General features: G+C 54.6%; 1 protein-coding gene across 1 annotated transcript in view; it reads left to right on the top strand.

Moving 5' to 3' along the window:
- Positions 1–2,789: 2,789 nt before the first annotated feature.
- Positions 2,790–6,000, top strand: part of CRISPLD2 (cysteine rich secretory protein LCCL domain containing 2) — a 63,354-nt gene continuing 60,143 nt past the window's right edge. The window contains exon 1 of the mRNA XM_027618792.2: positions 2,790–2,915. The gene's annotated coding sequence lies outside the window, so the exon portion shown is untranslated. The remainder of the gene's footprint in view (positions 2,916–6,000) is intronic.

The raw sequence follows: 6,000 nt of genomic DNA, 5'->3' as shown, positions 1-6,000 counted from the left end.
TTGGGAGGCTTGCTGTGGGGGAAGTAAAATTCTGACTATCCCGAGACTGCCTTCCAGGAAAAACCACGTGGGGGCAGATCAGTCGAGACGTCCTGCTGAGCTCCCGCCACGTGGGTGACAGCTTGGATGTCCAGCCCAGCTGAGCCCTCAGATGCTGCCGCCCCAGCCAACATCTGATGGCAACCACACGAGAGACCCCTAAGCAAGAACCATGCAACCAGGCCTTTCCCAGATGCCTGACCTACAAAACTATGAGCAAAATACAATGGTGGTTTTAAGAGGTGGTTTGGGGTAATTTGTTACACAGCAGTAGTAAGCATAATGTCCCATCTGAGAAATGTTTGCCAGACTGGGATGTTAAAGAGAAATGAAAGAGCTCAGAAACGCTCAGTGGATCCATCCTGCAGCAAACCCAGACTCCCTAATCCCCTTGGGTCACCTGGTTTAGAGGCCAAGGTCATGAGCTGTGGTCCTGCACTGCCTGAGTTGGAGTCCCAACCCCAGCACTCAATAGCCAAGTGACCCTCACCTACCTGAGCCTCAGTTTCCCCATCTATAAAACAAGGCCAACTAAAGCCCCTCTGCTCATCAGGTTGTAAGAGGGTCACAGGCGGATGCTAGGGAAGCCCCGGGCACAGGGCCCGGCACGTGGAAGTGCTTGCTGGACGTCAGTGGGCAGCGGTGCGCATAGTCAGATGCCAGGCCCTGGAGGCTCAGTGGGTCAGACAAGAAGCGGGGGTGGGGGGGTGGGGCAGATAAGGAGAGGACCACAGAGGGAAAGGAGAGGGGTAAGGGTCTGGAAGGTTCCGTGGTGTGCAGGGTACTGGGGCAGGGGCTGCCAGGCTGGACGGGAGCCGGGAGGCTTGTGAGGGGATGACACTGTTGAGAGGTGCCCCCCGGTGGTAGCTGTGTCAGAGGTGCCCCTGGAATGCCTGGCCCAGGAAGGGTGTCTCCAGAGCCATCCTGGCCAACAAGGAGCCCACAGAGTTACCATAAAAAGCAACGGTAAGGAGGTGGGGGTTCGAGTTAGCAGAGCTCTGGACATTTAAGTACGAACTACCCCCACCCCCATGTGAAACCCGATCCTGTGTGGCTTTCCTTCCTCTCGTCTTTTTCTGGGTGGGGACCCAGTTTCTTCCGCTCCCCCGAACCCAAAGCTTGTTGGTACATGGGCAGTGGCAGCCGAGTGGACGAGAGCATGAGTTCAAATCCCAGTTCCTCCCCTCAGGAGCGGTGTGGCCTCTGCAAACTACTTGCACCATGTGCCCAGTTTCCTGATGATAACAGCACCAGCTGGGGTTGGGGGAGGGTTGTGGGGGTGAGGGGAAGTTGACAGGGTAATGCATGTGAGGCCTGGTGCCTGATGAGCATCTCTTCTCTGTCTGGGTTTGTCCTTTGCCGAATGCGGGACTTGTTCTGGACTACGGGATACTCCAGTGTTTGGAACAGAGCCCGGCACACAGTAGGTGCTTAATAAGTTCTGCATGAATGTGGAGCTAGCGTGGAGCTTCAAAAGTAAAAAAAGTAAAGGGAACAGACAGAGATAACAACCATAAAGGTGCCTGTGCCACTTTTTATTGGCGTTTGAGCGGCACTGAAACCCTGGCAAGCGTTTGGGCTTTCCAAACCTGAGCCATGCATGTCCCGCCCACTCGCTGTCCATCTTGGCTCCCCCATCTGCTCTGACTCATCTGGATGCCCCTGATGCTTGAGATCCCAGAGGGGCCCTGTCTGCCCTGCCAGCGCTGCAGAGCACAGGGGCTGGTGCAGAGTGACCCGGTCGGAGTGTGCGGAAGGAGCAGATGATTCCCGGTCTTCATGCAGGGACGCGCCACGTGAGGACGGGCTCCCCCTGCCCTTGTCCGCCCACAGTGGATCCACACTCTCCTCTAGTCCTTCACCCCCTCTAGCCTTGGTTTCTTCACCTGCCAGCAAGGGCCTTGGATTTACGTGTTTCAAAGGCAGTGCCTTCTGGCTCTAAATGGAATCGTATTTGCCTGCACAGGTTAAGGATGCTAAATGCCTGTGGGCAAAATGTAGCTAGAGCAAGGTGCTGCACCCCAGCTGTGGGACTAGCGACACTCTTTTTTTCCAGGTCTCAGGTGTCTGATCTGCGAAATGGGATCACTTCCCCCATAGCAGATTCCTGTGAATGCGTACTGGGATAATGAAGGGCAAGCGCCTAGCGTGGAGCACGGTTTCTTGGTCTGCACACTGGGAATGCGTGTGTGCGTTTGTGCGTGTGTGTGTGTGTGTGTGTGTGTGTGTGTGAGACGAGTGGAGTTTTCTGCCACCGTGTAGAGAGGATGGGAGTAAATATAGCAAGTGTGTATTCTGTGCCACAGTTTACAGAGCCCACACCCTTCCCGGTTTTATTTGCTGCAATCCCGGGAGGTCACTTCACTATTCCCATTTTCCATTTGAGGCACAGAGAGATGGGATTTGGTAAATTTGCCAACCCCCGGTGGAAAGTGCTTGGCACCTCGCCGGACGCACAGTAAGCGCTCAGAGGAAACGATAGTTTCATGGTCTCGCTGAGGAAAGCGAGCGCGTCCTCTTCTCAAGCCCAGATCTTAGGACGCTCTGGTCCAGCCCTGCGCGCGCCGCCCCCTGCCCCCTCACCCCCATTCCTGGCGCCCGCGGGACTCCCGGGGGGCGGGGAGGGGGAGAAGGGCGGAGCCGGGGGCGGGACTACGCGTCGCGGCCCTATCAGCGCCGCCGGCCTCCGGGGGCGTGGCACGGATGTTCTATAAGAGGCTGCGCGCAAGGCCCTTGCATCCACGCCGCGGTGTGTGGTGCCTGCGACAGACCCGCTGTGTAACCCGCTGTGCCGACCGTGTCCACTGTGTGCGCGCTGCTGCCGCTGCACGACACGGGAGACACCGGCGTGGTGGTGATTGGAGAGCCCTGCGGAGGTAAGTGTGACTTCGCTTCCTCTCCTCTCCAGGCTGCGATCCACTCCACTAATCTCTGAGCTGTATTAACCAGAGCTGATACCATGTCTTGGGGCTTACTGTGTGCAGGCACTGTGCTGGGCGCGCTACCTGCGGCTCAGAACCGGGCTCAGCCGCATGGCCTTTCATAGATGGAGAAACTGAGGCTCAGAGAGACCAAGGCACTTGCCCAAGACCTCACAACCAGGGAGCGAGGGATTCGGGACTCAAAGCCGGTCCGACTGCAGATTCCTGCTCTTTGAGCCTGGGTACTCTTGCCTCCCTTTGCAGTTCGCTAGCATCTGTTGCATTCCTGTGTACACAGTGGGTGTCAATAAATGGAAAACTGATGGTGTGAATGTGGCAAGCGTTTGAATGTGTCTATCCACGTGTGGATGGTCAGGGTGATCCTAAGGTGTGTGCATTCTCCTAGGGTTTACAGGGCCACGCCCCTTTATGATTTTATTTGCAACAAACCTGTGAGGTAGCCTTTCTCTTCCCATATTTCAGATGAAGATACTGAGGGTCAGAGAGGGGAAGTGAGTTTTCCAGTTAGAGCCAGGGCAGCAACCCAGCCCTCCCTGCCTCTGAAGCTCCATGTCCAGGTGTGGGGCATGCCAGAGTTCCTGCAGGCTTGGGAACACATGCTGGGTCTCTTCAGCCATACTGGACATCTGCGTACACTCCTTATGGGGGAAGAATTGTGCTGGAAGCTGAGGACTTGGCTCTGTGATTCCAGGGAACCAGCTGCCCTAGATGGACAGGGCCAGGGCAGGCCCCTTGTGTGGTGCAGACTCAGAGCCTCCCTTGCCCAGGACTCGGCTGGTGGACGAGTCAGAAAAGGCTTAGCTGATGCCTGCTCATTGAAGTCTAACTTGAGCTGGGCATCTTTTAGCCAAAGGCTGAGCTGCTGCTTTGGTTGAGAGAAGCAGCTGGGAGCCTGTGCAAATGCCCAGCTTGCCTGGCAAAGTGGGTTTGTACATCTCCACCCTGAGCATTTGGGTGCCATGTTCCGGCAGAATTGGGTGACCCTGCCTTCCCTAGCAGGGTCATCTAGGGTCTAAATCTGCCAGGTGAGAGCCCAGGGTCCAGCAGAACAAGATGAGAGGCATGCCCTCTTCTCCAAATAGACTGAGAGGGGGCCTTTGAAGGTTCTTGGTGTTTTGTGCACCTCATTTTCTGCTTCTGCCTCTGATCTGGCTGTTTCCACATGGGAAGGAGGAACAGAAGGTGTGGGAGCTGTATTGCTGGTGTGACAGGTGTGAGGCCATGCCACTTCCCTGCATTTTCATCCCTGCCACACACCTGGGCAGTCGGCCTCTTGATCCCCATTTCACAGATGAGTAAACCAAGGCTCAAAGAGGTAAAGATCATGCGAAAGGTCCCCTAGCTGATATGCCATGCTGTCACCTCCAGGTTTGTCTGCTTGCAGACCTTGTGCTCTTAACCGCTGGGCCCTGCCTCCTTTAAGACATTTCTTTGCCCAACCACTAACTTCACCTCCGGACCTGACCTGCACACAGAATTTCGTGTTGTCTGAGAGGGGTTCCAGTAAAATCTGTCAGCAAAGTTAAGCCCAAGCCCCCAGGTTCCCAATAATATACACCCGGGGAGGAGAAAGAGAGCAATTTGGATTCTTTACAGAGTCTCTGAAGATGTAGGAGTGGGAATAGTAACATTTATAGTAATACCAGCAGCTGACGTGTACCTGACACTCAGAATGAGCCAGATGTGCCCGGGCTTTACGTGGGTGATCTCATGGCCTTCTTTAGGAGGCGGACACTGGGCTGTCTTCCTTTTTACAAGGAGGAAATTGAGTCTCGGAGTGATGAAGGCATGTATGCAACATGACACAGGCAGGGCAGGGGAGAGTGGTCCTCCAGGCCGGGTCCCGTCCCCGACTCTGGAAGAAGGTGTTTGCCCACTGGCCAGCTGTTTGTCACAGCAGAGCTGGCCAAGAGTCAGGGCTTCTCATGCCATGTGGGATCCGGATCCCTGCCCGACTTAGGGGTAGGCCTGGACAGGGGATGCCCTGACACAGGGGCCGGGGCTCCACTCTGCTGACAGGTAGCAGTGTCAGCGTGCAGACAGCCCTGCTCTGGGACCCAGATCAGCCTCTGGACTGCAGAGGAGAGCTGGGTTGGCAGCGGAGGGCCCGGAGCCTTCGCAGAAGAGCACGAGGCCTCTGGGAGTCCCACACTTCATCCCTCCCTCCAACACCCCTCATTGGATATTGGGCCTTTTGTAGGTTGCATTTGAAAACTGGCTTTTAGAGGCGGGACCCTCAAATGCTGACCTCTTTGGCCTTGTGGGAGCTGGAACATTTCTTTGCTCTGTCACCAGTGTAATTTACTATGTATGGGAGGTGCCTCTGTGTCTGCTTGCTCCAGACCTAGGAGGCTTTTTTTTTTTTTTTTTTGTAAACTCACTGGTTTTTGATCAGTCCCAGATGTGCAAACGCAGCATCACTCAAAGGGGCTGATGGCTTGTCAAGAAAGGAAAATACAACACGGGCATCATTTCATTTCATCTTCAGTTAATGAAGCTGAGTAGCTGCTCAGCTCTTCTGAGAGGACGGGGACCCTGAGCCTCTCTGGAAGTCCTAACTGAGGTACACCATGTTCTGGAACAGGAAGGCGAGGGCAGATCTGGGTGGTGGTTGATAGGACCCGCCATAACCTTTTTTCTTCTTTCTTTCGTTGAAAAAATTATTTTCACGTGGTAAAATACTCATAAGCACAAAATTTACCATTTTAACCATTTTAAAGCATAGAGCACAGTGGCATTGTGCATGTTTACAATGCTGTGCACCCAGCACCCCTGTCTGGTTCCGGAATGTCCTCATCACCCCCAAAGGACACCCCGTAGCCATTGTTACCCGGTCTCTCCTCCCCAGCCCCCGACGACCACCAGGCTGCTTGCCATCTCTGTGGATTTGCTTATTCTGGAAATCTCATATAAATGGAATGAGGTGATATGTGGCCTTCTGTGACTGGTGTCTTGCACTTAATGTGATGCTTTCAGAGTCCCTCCACGTTGTAGTGTGTATTAGTGCTTTGTTCCTTTT

Source organism: Zalophus californianus, chromosome 17, assembly GCF_009762305.2.
Source record: "Zalophus californianus isolate mZalCal1 chromosome 17, mZalCal1.pri.v2, whole genome shotgun sequence".
NCBI lineage: Eukaryota > Metazoa > Chordata > Mammalia > Carnivora > Otariidae > Zalophus > Zalophus californianus.
Note: the sequence above shows the minus strand (reverse complement) of the source record. Positions and strands in the feature narration are given on the sequence as shown.